At 42.3% G+C, this 18191-nt stretch overlaps 1 protein-coding gene across 2 annotated transcripts in view; it reads left to right on the plus strand.

The window, feature by feature from the left end:
- Positions 1-18191, plus strand: part of LYPD6B (LY6/PLAUR domain containing 6B) — a 162142-nt gene that overhangs the window by 103410 nt on the left and 40541 nt on the right. For both annotated transcript variants that reach the window (XM_037523313.2, XM_037523314.2), the window contains one exon: positions 11036-11104. The gene's annotated coding sequence lies outside the window, so the exon portion shown is untranslated. Of the gene's footprint in view, positions 1-11035; positions 11105-18191 lie in introns of those variants that run through there.

Raw genomic sequence — 18191 nt, forward strand, 5'->3', positions numbered from 1 at the left:
TAGCCCTTCTAAAACTTTTTAGGTATACTCTTGCTTTGCAATTCTGAAGCTAAGACTCTTCCCAGGGAAAAGAAATGCAGGACTTGACAGTGGGTCTGGACAAATTGGAGGAATTTAGAAAAGAGTCATAAAAGTGATTAAGGGCTGGAGGGAGTGACTGAAAGATTAAAGGAGTGAAATGCAGAACTTTGCCAAACTACAGATGTGGGTGGAGCAGAGGGCAAGACACTTGCAGGTTGGCCAAATGCTGGGAAAAGAAGAGGGGCTGTTTCAAGGCTCTTAACCTCTTTTTGGGTCATGGACTGAACATGCTAATCCCCAGGGAAAGGGGAGGTTCCAGGTTCCCTGCCCCACCCAAGGAAGGGTAGAGCTGGGCAGGGAGGGGAAGCTAGAAAAGAAAGGAAGAAAGAGAGGAAGGAGGATCAAGGAGGAGACCTGGAGGAGGCACATGGAGCAGAGAGACACGTGTAGAAGCTGCACTTACTTCTTGGCCTTGGACTTGTACCAGGGGCTTGGGGGACACAGAAGGAGACACTTGAAACAGACGTGGGTGAGAGACCCGCAGGGATGTTGACGATGGCAGCCTTTATCTTGACTTGGGTTTTGATTGGCTCCTTTCCTTCCAAACTTACCTGGCCCCTTCTGCCCCTTTCCTATGGATCCCCCCAGAAGGTGCCTTAGACTTGTGGAAAGCTTTTAGGCGTCAGTAGCCCCACTGGGCCAATCCTGTGTGTGTAATTACCCATAAGGGGGTGTGTAATTTTGGGTACTGCATGTGGAAACTAATTTATCTGTTCTTTTTTTTTTTTTTTTAAAGGTTTATTTATGTACACAAGAGCTGGGCACAGGCCCCAGAGATGCAGGGTGGAGGGGGCGTGGGGGCTTGAGAGGACCCACCAGAGACAGAGTGGGGAACAGAACAGGCAGATTGACTGAAATATACTGCTGAGGGGAGTAGCGAGTGAGTCAGGAGAGTTCTGCTGCGCCATGTGGGTTGCTTCCTGGCTGGCCGGAGATGGAACTTGAGCTGCACAGATTGCTTCATAGTGCGGTGCTTAATCCCCTGTGCCACCAGGGAAGCCCTATCTATTCTTTCCCTTCTCTTTACTGCACACTAATTGTATGAAAGTTAATTTCTATTGAAGATCTTACACATTAGAGTATGTCTTGTTTTAATGTGGTGGATGGCAGAACCCATTTAGAATGCAAGTTCAGGGGTCCTGGGGTGCCCCTCAGTTTGCCCTGTAACAGATCCTTTGGCAAATCCAGTAACTGAGGGCTCAGAACACCCTCTCCTCACAGACCTCTCTCTTTCTTACCCTCATTCCTGGTTCCAGACACATATGATTACCAAAGCAAGTCTGGAATTGCCAGGTTTTTTGGTATTTCAAGGTAACATAGAAGTACAAAATTTTAAAAATTGTATTTTTTATTCAGGTAATGTAGCTTTACTACAACAGCATATTTATTTTCTTTTTCTTTTTGAAAGATTTATTTATGCATATAAGAACTGGGGTCTAGGCCAGAGGTGTGGGGGGTGAGAGGATTCACCAGAGACAGAGTGGGGAATAGAGCAGGCAGATTGACCGAAGTATACTGCTGAGGGGAGCAGCAGGTGAGTCAGGAGAGGTCTGCTGCGCCACGTGGGTTATTCCCTGGCCCACCTAGGATCGAACTTGTACTGCAGTGGCTGGCGATAGCTTGATAGTGCTGTCTTTAACCCCTGTGCCACCAGGGAGACCCAACAGTTTCATACCACTTCAGACGTATGTCACCACAACATGCAAACTACCAAAACCCCCATAATCCTCCACCATTGTCTGCTGGGCCCCCTCGCCTGTTTGTTTCCCACTCCTACCCTACCTCTCTAGTAGCCTCAATTCTGAAGTCAGATTTCTAGGTTATATTTCGACTGTTCCTTTGTTTTTCTTTCTCTATATTCCACATATGAGTGAAATCATCTAGTCTTTCTTGCCTTCCGATTTATTTTACTAGTATAATCTCCTCTAGTTCCATCCATGTGGTTGCATGTCATGGGAAGAAATGAGATTTTTAAAACTATGCTGGGCAAATAAATACCTCTCTGGGTTGTCGTAGCCACTACAGTGCCATAACAATCTTCATTTTTGTTATTATCTCTGAGTTCATCATATTTGCTTATCTATTTGGTTTGGCCCCACTTTTTCATGTGGGAGTCTCTCCTCAAATGTCTTGTGGTCCCTGGTTGTAAAATCAATGAAAAATGCAGGGGATTTCTTGTAGATAGTGGATGGTGAGTGTATGTGGGTGTTTCTCTCGGCACGTAGTTTTCCAATTGTCCTGTCTCCTGGGGAAGGGAGAGAAGGTGGACTGTAGGGGTTCAGAAGCTGTTTGGTTCCATACCTGTATGCCACCTTATATAAAAATGTTGTAAGATTGTTGCCAATCCCTCAGTTCGCAGTTTTCTACCTTATAGCGATGTTCTACTTTGCAGGATGCCATGGAATTCAGAGTCTTCTTGCTAATTTCTTCCAAAGGATGACTACCTTGTCTTCTGTGGGGTTAAATGCCTTGAACAGCAAGACTGGCCAGAAGCTCTGAGACTCTAAATTGGTGTCTGCTTTTAAATAACCTCTCTGTTTTCAACCTAATCCTTTTTGCTGTCTTGTATCTAAGGGCTATCTGGTATCTAAGGTAAAGATATAGTTAGTTTGCTTTTTACTGGTCAAAACCTCTCTGCGAGCTGTTGACAAAGGCAAAGACTGTCACATACAGCAGTCACTATGGGGCCTGGTTTTCATCTTCCCGGAGCTCTCCTCTGCAGTTACTTCCTTCTAGTTCGATTTATCTTAGTAAAGAGAAATGTAATAGTGTTAACTGTTTTAGTTTTAGCACTCTTTTGAGTAGGGATCTGTAAAGGGAGGGACACTTACTTGGTGTAATGACCTCTCTCGTCCGCCTCTTCAGTCACACACACTGGTCACTGTGGTTTATTGACCTTTGACCTTTCTCATGGCTTCCTTCCTGATTCCAGCTGCTCTTATCCTACTTCTGGCCACCACTTAGTCTCTTGAGCTTGAGCTTGCTGGTCTTCATCTAATCTCCCTGAAATACCACCTTCTCCCCCAGCACCTAGTCAAGGCTTTCTTTTTTCTAAAACGCCTATTTCCTTGTGCACATCTGTGTGTTACCTTTATGTAGGAATCTTGAGCCCTGACCTGCCTTGATCTAGTCCAGCGTGTATAAATACCTGTTGGAGATACTTACACAAAGGTCCTGCTGAAACCTCAAGTGTACACTACTAAGACCAAATCAGTTTTACCTCCAACAGCCCATTCTTCCTCCTGTGTTGAACATTTTTGTTAATGGTGCCACTGTCCTCCAACTCCTTCAACTTAACAGCCCGAGGGGCATTTCTTGGCCACTACTTTTTGTCACCCCGCAATCTAATTAGTAAACAAGTTCTATTGCTTTTATTCTCACAGGACCTCAGAATCCATTCCATCTTTCATTTTTATTTCCACTACCTTTGTACAGCACCCCATTACCTCCTGCCTAAATTATTGCAGAATGTTCTTACTGCTCTTCTTGCCTCTACTTTATCTTCTCCCTGGTTCATCTTCTATACCAGTGTCTCCCAAATGCTGATTGACTGAACTCAAAATGAACTGGGATTGTGATTAGTTAGACCTGGGTGGGAGGCAGGAATCAGAATTTTTAAAATTGATTCATAGTGAATAAAAGAAATTTAGAACACTGTTTATGAAGTGTATCAAGATATATATATATAAGATATATATATAAAATCTTAACACAAAGACGCAGTGCTATATAGTTTTTATGTATAGGTGCATATATCCATATATTTCTTTCTTTGTATAACATGGACTAAATGGATATTCACTGAGGGGAAGTGTTAACTCTGTGCAAGGGAATAAAGGGGAGCTCAAGGAGAGGTATGCTTTTGTTGCCTTAAAGACCCTAATGCCAAAATAGCAAAACATCTGAATGATGTCATTGTCAAAGGAATTGTGTTAACTGTTATTTTTCCTTTTCTTTTGGTATTAAGTAAGTTTGAAACTCTCCAGATGATAGTGATGCGTTATTTTTCAGGGTTAGTTCTCACAGACCCTATAAGTGATCAGCTGAAAGTGCAGAAGTAGCTTTAGCGCACCTGCTTGCAAGCTTTCCACAACTCCTATCTCCTACAGAGCCAATTTCAAATTCCCTGGTGTGGTGTTCGAGATGCTAACCTGACCTTTTTGCACTTGCCTTTGTTACTCACCATTCATGCAGCCAGTGGCGGAACATTCTGCTCTTCATGGGGACTGGAAAAGGCCACTTGCTTTCACTTGGCTCTGTGTCTCTGCAATTGTGTTTTTTCTGTATTTCATTCTCTTCTCTGACTCCCTACCTTTTGTTCATCAAAATATTGTTTATTGTTTATGATATCTTTCATTCTGCCTCTTCTAGGAAATTTTCCTCTTTTCAAAGGCATCCTTTTCTGTGCTTCCTAAAGAATTTAATTGATACTACTTCTTTTATGATACTTACACAGTGTGATATGTGCTTATCCTGTTCTCTCCTACAGCACATTGACTTTGGACTTCTGGTCTTCAGAACCATGAGGGAATGAATGTCATTTTGAGCCACAATAAAAAAAAAATTGTTAGTCATTTACATATCTACTTTGGTAGTACATTTTCATACCTCCCTATATTCACATGCTTCTCTCAACCTCCACCAAAACCCCTGTAAGCCTCAATGTTGGTGGCAATTTATTACTATAGTCCTTTTTTAAAAATCCCTTATTTTTATTTATTTTTTTACATCATTGTTCATTTTTAAACAATATTTTCTTCCCTTCACCCCCTCAGATGTAGTCCCCATAGAATGCAGCCGTGCACCATCACCTCGGTCCCCTGTGCTCCTCCCTCCTTCCCTCTGATCCCTCTTCCCTCCTCCTTCCCTGTTACTACAGTTCTTGAAAGCATATAGATATGCTCATATCCTCAGATTTTTTTTTAGCAATACATTATTATGTTTTGTATATTTATTACATCATTCTTCATATTTGTACAGTGTATGATTTCCCCATGAAATTCCCGTGACCATTTCACCCGTGCACTATAACCACAGTCTATTGTGCTCTTCCTAACCTGTCCAGATCCTTCTCCCTCCTCTTCCCCTATAGAATGTCTCTGATCTATAGTTGCCTGTTGATTTTCACTTTATTATAATTACTTTTTTTCCTGATCCCTTATTTGGTTCCTCTACATTTTTCCTAGTGAAACCATCCAATATTTTTCTTTTTCTTTCTGGCTCATTTCACTGATGCTCAGATTTTAAACAGAGAACAAGAACTGACCAACTGAAGCTCCATCTGTAGCTTTGCTAATGTGTTTGACCCACAGAAAAGATGGACATTCATTGTGGAGATTTTGATGCTGATATTTTGGTTGGATGGTGGGTGGTGAGGAGAAGGGAAGTTGTGTTGTTGACACAATGAGGCAGATAGAGTAGATTTGCTTCCCTATAGGAAAAGAGTACTTGAAAAGCAACAAGCAATCAGTAATTGAGCCTTTACAGAGTGTTTATTTTGTGTCCAAAACTAGGTGCTAAAGGGATATAAGAATGGGATTCTATCCAGACCCTGGAGATGCTCACAAATAGATTAATTAATACATAACCATTAGCAAAGTTAATATGTAATCCATTGGCAATAGATGTAAGTAACATTGAACTGGATAAGGGAACATCTATTTATAAATTAGGTACTTTTATTTTTTCAGAATTTATCACTGAATTTCAGATTCTTTGGCAAAGTCGCTCAACAGGGTGTGTCCTTAGATTCCATTAAGTTCAAATTACCCCTTGGCTTGAGGCATGATTCCTGCTGGTTTAAAGGCAGAGCCCTGGAATGTAGATTGAAAAGTCATCCTTCCTTTCCTTCCTGGCTAGGAAAATACTGTGCAGCCTGCAGAATCAGCAGGGGGTGGAAGCACAATCACCCTCAGGTAATGGGACCTGAATAAATTCAAGTACTGTCTTATCTAAATGGTTTGACAAGTTCCCTTTTGCCTGGATAATTGCATCAGTCTGTTCTCCTTTTTCTTCTACAAGGGCTGGTATTCCACAGGAATGAATGTTAGTGGTCCCAGGACGAGAACTCCTCTCATTGCAGCTGGGGAGCGCCCAGGGCCTTGCTTGCTGACCCCAGGGGTGTTCTAGGGTATTACTTGTAATAAAGGAGTTGTCACATTTGATTTGGATACTTGTAGGCAAAACTGTGCCAAGTTTGTGTTGGTTTTGGAGAGGTGATTGAGCAAGGTTGAGGAGCTCAAGGAGACTAGCGGAGCTGAGAGGATCTGAGACTTGAGGACAAGCTAAGTGAACCCATGTGTCACTATAACTTCCCAACAGTTCATCTCCTTCTGTTCTCTCTCTGAATCCAGCACAGCCCCCTTAAAGAAATTTACCCAGAGCCAGATCTAATAATGCCCATCTATGCTACAGGCCAAAGGTGGTGGTTATGGAAATATTGGGAATTAAAACTATGGTGTTTGTGACCACCAACAATCAGCATTGACAGAGGGCAGCAGTTAGCTGTCCTATATGAACTTTTGTGAATCAAATCTGGAAGCAATTGGGAGTCATTTTGTTCCTGATAATCTCTTGCTCTGGACTCAGTTTTGTAATGCACAGGGCACTTTGCCCCCCAACTCATCTTTTTAGGAAGAGTGGGGATGGAGGTTGGTTCGGGCATCTGAGCCAGTCATGGGTACTGAAGCCAGGGAAATGAAGGCACAATCTCTGGGAACAGTATCCCACAGACGCTGTTTGCAGTGTGAGTTCCAGCTGACACAGAACATTTGGGAAAGGCAGAAAGACTTCCTGTAACATGGAGGTCAGGGCCCTGGGGGTCAGCAAGCAAGGCTTGTGTTTGGAGTAGGGTCTTCAGGGTGTCTGTGGTGGTCCGGTTTGTTACTTTCTGTTGATTTCGGGGATGAGGCCATGAATGACGGTCCTTGGGAAGGAGTAGGAGCTGTATGCCTGCAGCCTGTATAGACTTCCTCCCCGGAGTCTGTCCTGGCATTCAGAGGAGAAGGCAGAGGGAAGGAAAATTAATTCTCTGGGCTGCCATAACAAGTACCACAAACTATGTGGTTTAAGCAAATTTCTCAAAGTTTTGGAGCCTGGAAGTCTAAGATGAAGGTGTTGGCAGCATCAGTTTCTTCTAAGCTCTGTCTCCTTGATTGTAGTTGGCCGCTGTCTCCTGATGCCTCACGTGGTTTTCCTTCTATGCATGTCTGTGTCCAGATTTCCTCTTATAAGGATAATGATCATTTTGGATTAGGGTCCATTCTAATGACCCCATTTTTATTTAGTCACTTTTTTTTTTTTTTTTAAAGACTACTGCTAAATACAGTCACTTTGAAGAAATGTGCTGGGGGTTAGGACTTCAACATACACATTTTGGAGGGAGAGGGTACAACATCCTACAAGTTTAATTTTATAAATGCTGATGCAGTCATATTGTTTTGTTGGCATTCTATTCTTTAAGAATGGAACCAGGTCAATGGAGAGGGAGTGAGGCAGGTTTGGGGTGGGGAGAGAAAATGCATATAATGTACACACTTTAGAAAAGCTTGAATGAACGTAACACAACCTGGAGGATTGGAATGATTGTCACAGACAAAATTTTAGCACTCAAGTTGTGCCCCTCATCCACTTCCAGATAGTATATTCTTTATGCCTTGAGTAGGGCATTCAGTAATTACTTGGGACAAGTGCTCCCTTCTGGGTTTTCCTGATTAGGTTCATTAGAGATCTTTGTATTGACATCCTACTTTCAACCTGCTGGGCACTGGCTTCTGCAAGCATGGAAATGGCTCCTGTTTTAGAGGCAATGGATTCTTTACCTACACACTGCAGGGAATGACTCTAACAATCTTTATTTTGTATTTATGTAAAAAAGCTCTTGATCTCCAAGTTAGTCTTAAAAAACATACAGGAGGAACTCAAGAGTTAGTTCTCTATAACTTTCCAAAATAGCTTTTGTTGTTTAAGGACATGTTCTCAATGAAACTGAACACACAGCAGTGAATGAACTTCTGCCCAGCTATGTGCTAACAGTCTGGAGTGACAGCAGAGCCTCCCAGCTGAGAAGCTGATGCTGAACAAAGTGGCCTGATCCTAGGTGCTCTGGCTCTTATGTGCACTTCCCTTGCCAGTGTGCAATCGTGGTGTTTTTTTTTTGTCAGCTTCCTGCAGGCATTTTTCGATGACTCACATTGGGCCCCTTTTGTGAATCCAGGTGTGTGAGGTATTCCCTGCTTCATGCCATCTGCTCTTTTATGCTTTGCAGAGGAAAGCAGGCACGGAGAGCAGCTTCTTGCCTTCTCTTTCAACTTCTCACTCTTCTTGCTGGGGAGCGAGCCTCTTTGGACCTTTGTTTCCACATACAAGACTGGTTACCTCACATATAGGCCCCGGAAATGAAAAGCTTATGAATGGCAAGCAAGTAAAGGGACGATGTGCCTTTCTAGTTATTTCTGTCAGGATATGTTATCTGTAGGGACAGAAACCAGTGCTTTACAATACTACACTTTCTTGCCATTAGCTGCTTTGATAGAAGCTCTTACCACTGGGTCAAGGGTGACACTTGATAAGATTTAGACTCTGGCCTATGAAGAGGTACAGTGTGTACTGGGCACATAGTGGGGGTATTCTACTCTTGTTCAGCTCTAAATATGAATATTAAGATAGGGGTATAGATTTACTGGACTCTCAGGGAAGAAAAACTAACATACTTTCATTTTCAGAATCAATTGTAGCAATGAGAAACTAGGATTTGCATAATCAATTGGATCCTTGTGTTCAAGTAGCTCTTCTGCTTCTTCTATACTGTTCTCAAGAAAAAGTTGATGTTGGGGTCTCTCTGGTAGCGCAAGGGGTTAAGCACAGCACTATGAAGCTATCTGCAGTCTCTGCAGCACGAGTTCGATCCCCAGCCAGCCAGGAAGCAGCCCACATGGTGCAGCAGACCTCTCCTGTCTCGCCCACTCCCCTCAGCAGTGTATTTTGAAACATCTGCCTGTTCTGCTCCCCATTCCATCTCTGGTGAATCTTCTCACCCCCCATACCTCTGGCCTGTACCCTAACTCTTGTATGCATAAATAAATAAATCTTTAAAAAAAAAAAGAAAAAGTTGATATTTTAAAAAATGAAGACTTTTTACATTTTAAAAACTCAACCATTATTTGTGGAATTAATTAATTTAAAAATTAATTATAAAACAATCAGTAAGCAAAATGTGCCATAACTTGCAGTGAATATTTTTCAGCTCTTAAAAGGAACAGAACTCTTATTCAAGCCTTCAATCTTGATGAACCTTGACAATATTATGCTAAGTGAAATAGAGAAACAAAAGGACAAATGTTGTGTGATTTCACTATTATGAGTCACTTCAAATAGGCAAACTCAGAGACAAAGTAAAATAATGTTTCCCAGGGCCTGAGGGGTGGGGATGTGAGGGCGAGTAATGAGGACTTAATAGATATAGAGATTTTGTTTGGGATGATGAATTAGTTCTGGAAATGATTAGTGGTGATGGTGCATAGCATGGCACTTAATCCCCTGAATTCTACACTTAAATGGTAAATTTTATATTAGGTATGTTTCACCGTAATAAAGAATCTAAACAATTGATTGCGGTGCCAGAAGGATATACACAAATTATACAAATGTAAAAATACAAAAATCAAATTTTATACTTCTTTGACCTACATTACCTGAGCCATGTACCTGTCTGAAGACAGTTTTTCTATAGCTCTGCCTCTCACCAGCAACAGAGAGAAACTGCCCTCGAGACTGTTGGCAAAGACCACAGCTTCAAACAATTACAGACCAATTCCCACTCAACTTTCCATTGGGAGAAACAATAAAAATCCAAGTCTTTTTGGATTTTATGACATTATAGGATTTATTAGAGTTTTCCAGAGAACCCCGATGAATAGAATATATACATATGAAAACACACACATGTATACACACACACACACATACACATATACATGAGAGAGAAGATTTACTTTAATAATTTGACTCCCATAATTTGACTCCACATAATTGTGGAGGCTCCAACTTCAAAATCTGCAGGTCAGACCAGCAGCTGGAGACCTACAGAAGAGCTGACATCAGACTTGTGTCTCAAGGCTGTTGAGAGGCAGAGTTCCTTCTTCCTAGGGAGACCTCAGTCTTTTAACACCATGTCTGACTGGAGAGTCCTTGTCACATTATGGAGAGTAATTGCTTTACTCAAAGCTACTAATATAAATTTTAATCACATCTAAATACCTTCACAGCAATATCTAGACTGGTATTTGACCAAACAACTGGACACTGTAAACTAGTTTGATATATAAAACTAGTTAAGTTGATATATGACATTAACCATCACAAGTAGGCATATGCAAATATGATAGAATTTCTTTCAAATTGGGCATAGTTAATTGCCTCTTACTTTATTTAAATGCATGTAGAAAAAGATCCCAGTTCTCTCCCACCTCTTCATCTAGGTTCAGATCTCATGGTTTCATTATTTCATCAACTGGGAGGGCTGTCTTCCAGAGCAGAGTTGGTTAAAAGGCATAGAGTCTCCATTGTGTGTGGATGTGTGTGCTCTGACCTGCCGGCCTACCCTGAGATATGTCAGTGTTACATGAAGTTCTGCCAGTTCCTTGGTAAACAGCCATTTTGTGGAGGGATGTGATGAGGTGTATGATTTCACCAATTATTACTATTCCCAATTAGACAGGGCCCAGGTGTGTGTTAATAAAATGTTAGCTCACTCTCTGTAAACTTAACAGCACTATCTGACTTGAGTCCAGGGATTTCATGCATTTGATATTGTTCATTTGATTTTATCATTGCTGTTGTATTCTCAGGTCTTCCAACCTCCAGAGATCTGGTTTTTGTAGAAACCATCCACTTGTTCAGGGAGGTAAATTACTGTCAGCAATGGCTCTTACCTTATCTCTTTTTCTTTTGGCAGACTGGTTACTGTGGGTGCAGATCATTGTTCCAGAGGAGAGCCTGACGACCCCAACCTCTGTCTCTTAAGGTAGGAATCCAAGTGATTGTGCACAACTGTTGGTTTTTCACTTGGGAGCTCTGGGTTTGTCCTCAGGGATCTGTGTGGATTCCTGAACGTCTGAGACCGTCTTGGCCCAGCCCCTCAGCAGAGTGCCAGGTATGCTAGCCCATCAGTACCCTTTGTTGCTCAGTGTGGTTCTGTTGTTTTGGGGTAAGTTACCTTTCTGGGGAATTCAGGGGGTTCCATGCTCAGGGAATGGTTAGTGGGTTAAAGACTTCTCTTTTTTTAACCCAATACATTAACTTGGTCAATTAAAGGAGAACATTCTGGAGACCCTGTTCCTGTGTCAAAAGTGGGAATCTGTGGTGGGTGGGGAACGAGATGAAAAGTGTCTGTGTCAAGGGTATGCACTGATGGGCGAACATTTGTCATTAAAGGGTATGTAAATGTTAAGGATTAGAAACTATTTCCTGATGCAAAACAGAATGAGAGTGTTGCCCCAACAAAGAAGAGGTGACAACATTCATGCAGGTACTTTGAAAGTGATGTGCTTTCTAATGCCTGCTTTTTTATTTTGTTAATTTCATCCTTTTGGTTTCAGGCATGGTGCTTAATACACAGGGTGACCAGGTTATATTGTAAGGCTTGTGTGTATTTCCCCAGTGAAAAAAACAAAGTGAGGTCTGGTTTTCTGAGGTCAGCGTGCCAAAGTCAGGAATGTCTTTGAGGCATCAGGGACCTGAGCCTGGTTTGCTCTTCTCTCTGGTGTGTGCTGTCAGCTCCCAGCCCAGAGGCCCTCTCTGCCTTATACACAGACCTCCCACCTTCCATCTGATGGTGAGGAGACAGTCTCCAAAGGAAGTGGTGTGAGATTGTGAGCTGATGGGGCCGGCGCCATGTTTACCTTTCCGTTTCTTGTCTAAAGAGCAGATTGAATTATTAGCACCCGTGTTTTGTTAATGATGATTATATGTTTCAAGTACAAAGCAGAATTCCATAGAATCTACTGAGATGCTTTACTCCTTGCCTTTTTGAAAGGATGACATTGTACTACCCTAATTAGGCTCTAGAAAACAAGTAGGAATCTGTATATTATCATCGCTGTTTCCCCAGGGCGTATTGGATGGTGTGGGAGCTGTTCCTTCAACTTAAGAGTCTGCTGTTAATAAACCCAAAGAGTGTGGCGATCAGAGAAGTGGGGCTCCATGTGCAGGGAGATGTGTGGCGAGCACTGGTCGATGGACACCTAGTGCCTTTTTAGCTACTGTGCTACACATGGTGTTAGGGACATCATCAGAACCATAACAACAATGGCAGTGAAACCAATACCTCTAACATTAACCATCTCCCTCACCACCATCACCACAGCTCACACTTAGTGGGTCCTAGGCACTGCCAACCACAGCACTAAGCATTTTATTGGCGCTCTCTTTCTGAATCTGCACAGCATTGTGCAGGAGCTATTAGGAAGGACCTATTAATATCTACCTTTTGTAACTGAGGAAACTGAGGGGCAAAGAAATTAGGTAAGTTACCCACAGTTAGAAAGTCAAGCTAAAAAGTGGCAGGTATTAAATATGGGCTGGCGCGCCACTCATTTTCCACACTTGCCCCTGCTCACTCCCTCTTGCTCTGTGACTGCCACCTATGACTGATAATGTGCCTCTTCTGCACTGAGGTAGTTGAAAAATTTAAACATGTAAGTAGTTCAAGATGGTTAAAGACTATCTTGCCTGTGGACAACTATAAAAAGAATGAAGAATGACAATCATCCTTTTTAAAAGATGCCAAGTATAATCCTAATAAACACATTATTGTGTTTTGCTATAAGTTTCCCCTTGGGTATGTGTGTGTTTGCATGTGTGTGTGTGTATGTATTTTATATATGTGAAGTACACATATATAATTTTATAATATAAATTGCATATATAAAATGTATGTATATGTAATTAACCATCACAAATAGGGATATACATATATAATGGAATTTCCTTGAAATTAGGCATCGTTATTTGTCTCTTATTTGCTTGTTTTTTATAATTTATAAATTTATATCCTTTCCATCAGTTTATTTGAGTCCATGTAGAAAAAGATTCCAATTCTCTCCCATCTCTTCATCTAGGTTCAGATCTCATGGTGTCATTATTTCAAAGCAGGGTGGGTTAATGGCTGGGAATCTTCATTGCACATGACTGTGTGGACATGCTCTGACCACAGAATAGGTAACACGAACTGTGCACTCAACAAATACAAGACATAGGCTCCCAAAGTCTTCTATAACATATTACCTCTTGATTTTGCTACAAATCATCAATTCTTCCTGCATGTTACAGATAAGAGAAACATGAATATGGTATTTTATTTTATTTTTTTAAATTTTATTTTTATATTCCCATACAATTGCAACCCCCTTATTTTGACCCCAATCCCTCCTTTTCCCGCCTGCCCCCCCCCCCATAGTGTGTCTCTGGTTCATAGTTGTTTGTTGATTTTGATTTTTTTCTTTCTTATAGTTATTCTTTTTCCTGGTCCCTTATTTAGGTTTTCTAGATTCCTGCTATGAGTGAGACCCTCCGGTACTTTTCTTTTTCTTTCTGTCTTATTTTGCTGAGCATGATTCCTTCCAGCTCCACCCATGTTGCTGCAAATGGCATGTGTTTATCTTTTTTGATTTCTGAGTAATATTCCATGGTGTATATGTACCACATCTTCTTGATCCAGTCATCTATTTTTGGGCATTTGGGTTGTTTCCAAAGCTTAGCTATTGTAAATAGTGCTGCTATAAACATAGGGGTGCAGGTGCTCCTTGGAATTAATGTTTCTGTGTCCTTTGGGTAAATACCTAGGAGTGGAATTGCTGGATCATATGGAAGCTCTATCTTTAGTAGGTTGAGGAATCTCCACACAGCTTTCCATAGTGGTTGGACCAGTTTGCACTCCCACCAGCAGTGCAGGAGATGAACGTGGTATTTTATCCCCATGTAATATGATATAAGATAGGTTTTGCTTAGTTTTGTCACAGAAAAATCAAAGCCTAGAAGAGAGTTTTTCTGCTAACCAAGAGAATGACTTAGGGTTTGGGGCTTCCTATTTTCTTGGAACCACATATCTGGAACCACATATCATGAGGATTGCATGGCTAGTTCTGATAGATTCTCCCTGGCTCTCACCTGGTGATACTGACCTTGAACTGGTTTGCTTATGCCTTGAAGGTATTGACCCATGTTCATCATGTAATATCCACCAAGGCCCGTGGTGTAAAGCTGTTTCCAAGGATGTCAAATCTTGTTATTTTTGATCCTGTGTTCTCTTACAGACTAAAAGAAGCAAAACCCTGTTTTCCCAGCACCACCTTCTGCAAAGACAATTTGGCATCTATCTCTTGGTCCAGAAAGTTTGTCTCATCTCCCCAGATTTGATCATTAGCTAGTTTTAGCATTTCCCAAGTTAAGGTGCTGATTGCTATGGCATCACTGGCCTAAATGGGGAAGATGAGAGTTTGGAGGAAGCACCATGTGGTGGTTGGTAAATCTGCTGGCAATATGGACAAGTAGCCTGGTTTTATGTGTGTGTTTGTATTTGAAGCACTATTAATAATGAGACCTCATTTGTATAAGGTTCCTCATCCTGTATCTATTGCATAATAATCAAATACCCCACACTTACTGACTTAAAACCACAGCTACCTTTTTGGTCATCATTCTGTGTGTCAGCATTTTGGGCTCTGCTGCGTTGTTCTGCTAGTCTTGCCTGGGGCCACTCATGCCACTCAACTGGTGTCCAGAAAGGTTGATCTAGAGGACATGTGCCGGAATGACTCTTCTCTGTCACTTCTTGTTCGTCAGTAGGCTAACTCAGACTCTTTAGCATGACAGAACATTCTGGCAAGAAGACAAGAGTCCAAGCTGCATATTCTATTGGTCAAAGAAAGACTTAGCACCAGCCCAGATTTTACGGGAGGGGCTTGAAAATAGACTCAACCTCTTAATGGGAATAGCTGCAAATAATTTATGACCATTTAAAACTTATCAAAATTTCTCTGATATGAAAACATGCTGAAATTGCTTAATTTTAAAAGTATTTTATTTTGACTTTAAACAATCCTAAAGTTAGGAAGGTGTTGTAAGCTAATTTGAGAGAAGAGAAATCTGAAAAACCGAGGCCATCTGTAACATCCCAGAGAATATAAGAAGATAGATAATATTATTAGCCAACATTAATATTGTTCTTGCTTTTTTGCCACACACCATTTTTGCATTTAGTCATTCCAAAATCTTCTGAGTAGGTACTATTTTAATCCCCATTTATAGGTGCAAAAATAAGATAAAGACCTGAACTCTATGCAGTTCTATGCAAGTGGTTTAATCTAAGAAAAGTGACAAGTATCACTGATATTTATAAGGTCACCTTGCAGCCATGGAAGAAGTGGCTCATGGCACTGTGATAACACTGGGCCCAAGGCCCCGTCATCAGTAACAGGGGTATGGGGCACATTAAAAAATGGGAATCAGGGCCTCCCTGGTGGCACAAGGGGTTGAGTCTCAGCACTATGAAGCTATCGGCAGTCACTGCAGCAGGAGTTCGATCCCCAGCCAGGGAGCTACCTACATGGCGCGGCAGACCTCTCCTGTCTTGCCCGCTGCTCCCCTCAGCAGTGTATTTCAGTCCATCTGCCTGTTATATTCCCCACTCTGTCTCTGGTGAATCCTCTCACCTCCCACACCTCTGGCCTGTACCCCAGTTCTTGGATCCATAAATAAATCTTTAAAAAAAAAAAAAGAAAAATGGGAATCTATTTAAGCATCAAAATGGTCATTTCTCACGTTGCATTTAGCAAAGTGCCCTTCCCCTCTCATTATCTGTCCCCTTTTCATGGCAGGAGCTTCTCTGAAGGTCATCTTTCCTGATGTCAAGCTGGAAATTCTAGGGATGCTTTCCCTATACCGGTAGAGACTATTACCTTTATAATTTTTTCTTTCAGCTAATCTTGAAGAGTTTATAATGTTGCCTATATTAAGTACTTGTTCCTTTTCTGGGTGCTTGCTTTCCTTTTTCCTTATTCAAACCAGTTTATCCCCTAGCATAGAAATTCTTCCCTGGCAGGCTGGTCTCTACAGCAGAGATTATCTGCAGAGTGCTTTTCTGCTGGCTATTGCACCGAATAGCTCAGCCTGCTTTACAACAGAAGGAGAGAACAGAACACGGGCAGCAAGCAGCTTTTGTTTCCAAAGCCTTTGGGGCTGTTCTTTCCTTGCCATAAACCTAATTGCTTCCTGTGATGGTTCTAGCCAACAGACCAGCCCCTTTAGCTCCCTCCTGTTGGTCAACCGGATTACCAAAGCCTGCACCTTTGTTTTTCAGTAGGCTTGCTTGAGTAACATTAGTTGGCCTTTGACATTTGCTAGCATTGCCTATTTTGGGGGATGGGGGTGCCCAGGAGGCAGATGTGAATGAGTGGGTGGGGTTGGGCTTGGGGCACGTGGGAGGCAGCTGGGCCTATGGCACAGTGGTGAGCAGGGTGAGCTAGTGGCTCACACAGGGTCCTAGAGTGAAAGCACAAGTTCTGGTCTCTCTTGAGTGTGGGGTCTATGCCCAGAGGATGTCTCAGATGCAGATTGTCCTTGAATTCATGGCAGCTTTGACTCCCCCTAGAATTGCTGGGTTTCATGGTTCTGCTTTCTTGTTAGTTTTATGACCAGTGTTGTAGGCAGACAATACCTGAAAGTCTGTGTAAGCCCTTTTGTTTTTTTTTGAACAGTGAGAATGATTGCTTAACAATAAACACAGAAAAGGTTTAAAGAAAAAAAGAACTTAGCTTTAGGCTGGCTCTTGGCAAGGAAGGCCTCCCTATATGTTTAGAATGCGTATTTGCACTTCTGCACATGCAGCCATCAAATGTCTAACCCTGGTGACAAACAGGTGCTTTAGCAACTTTCTCACAATTGGCAGTGGTTCATTCTTGAAAGGTTGCTATCAGAATCCAGCCGAAGGACTGCATTTCTAATGGAACCTTAAGCAGCTCTTGAAATTCTTTCTCTGAGAAGTCTTTTTAGAAGGGAAATGAAAACTCCCTCTGTGTCTAAACATGACAAGCCCATACACGATTCTCCTATTCTCACCTTGAGCCCTTTCCTCTTCAAGCTGCGGACATGGGGGGGCTCAGTCTACTACTGGCCAAGCTTGCCCACTCTTCTCTCAGTTGAGCTGAACTAGGAGATACAGGACAAAGGCGGTTACTCTGGGACGCAAATCTGTGCTAACACCCAGTGATGCCACCAGACAACAGTGTAACGTCCTACATACTCTCTGATACAGGAGCCTGGCCTCTTCTGTGTCTGAACTTCAGGGACGCCTTGACCATGTGTGTGGTCCAGTCTTTTTCCTGAAGTTTACTGTGGCACCTCAGCAGTGTTTCCAAGCAGGTTATTGCCACAGTCACACAGAACAAACCTGGTTAGTGTTAGCCAACAGGCTGCTAACACGAGACAGTGATGTAGATGGTCACTTGCCATCTACCAAATCCAACTTTTCCTTATTTTTTTTTTTAAATCAAGCCAACTTTCTTTCTTTTTTTAAAGATTTATTTTTATACAAGAACTGGGATACAGGCCAGAGGCATGGAGGGTGAGAGGATTCACCAGAGACAGAGTTGGGAGCAGAACAGGCAGATTGACTGAAATACACTGCTGAGGGGAGCACCAGCCGAGACAGGAGAGGTCTGCCATGCCATATGTGTAGCTCCCTGGCTGGGGATCGAACTCATGTTGCAGCGGCTGCGGGTAGCTTCATAGGTTGCATCCCAACCCCTCGCGCCACCAGGGAGGCCCCTTAAAGATTTATTTATTTATGCATACAAGAGCTGGGGTACAGGCCAGAGGCGTGCGGGGTGAGAGGACTTATCAGAGACAGAGTGGGGAACAGAACAGGCAGATTGACCTAAGTACATTGCTGAGGGGAGCAGCGGGCATGACAGGAGAGGTCTGCCGTGCCATGTGGGACTCTCCCTGGTCACCCGGGAATCGAACCCGCACTGCAGAGGCTGGGGAGAGCTTCACAGTATGGTGCTCAACCCACTGCGCCACCACCAGGGAGGCCCTTCCTTATTTTTTTAGTA

The sequence above is a fragment of the Talpa occidentalis genome, unplaced genomic scaffold (assembly GCF_014898055.3).
Source record: "Talpa occidentalis isolate TD23 unplaced genomic scaffold, MPIMG_talOcc4v2.1 talOcc4.3, whole genome shotgun sequence".
Classification (NCBI taxonomy): domain Eukaryota; kingdom Metazoa; phylum Chordata; class Mammalia; order Eulipotyphla; family Talpidae; genus Talpa; species Talpa occidentalis.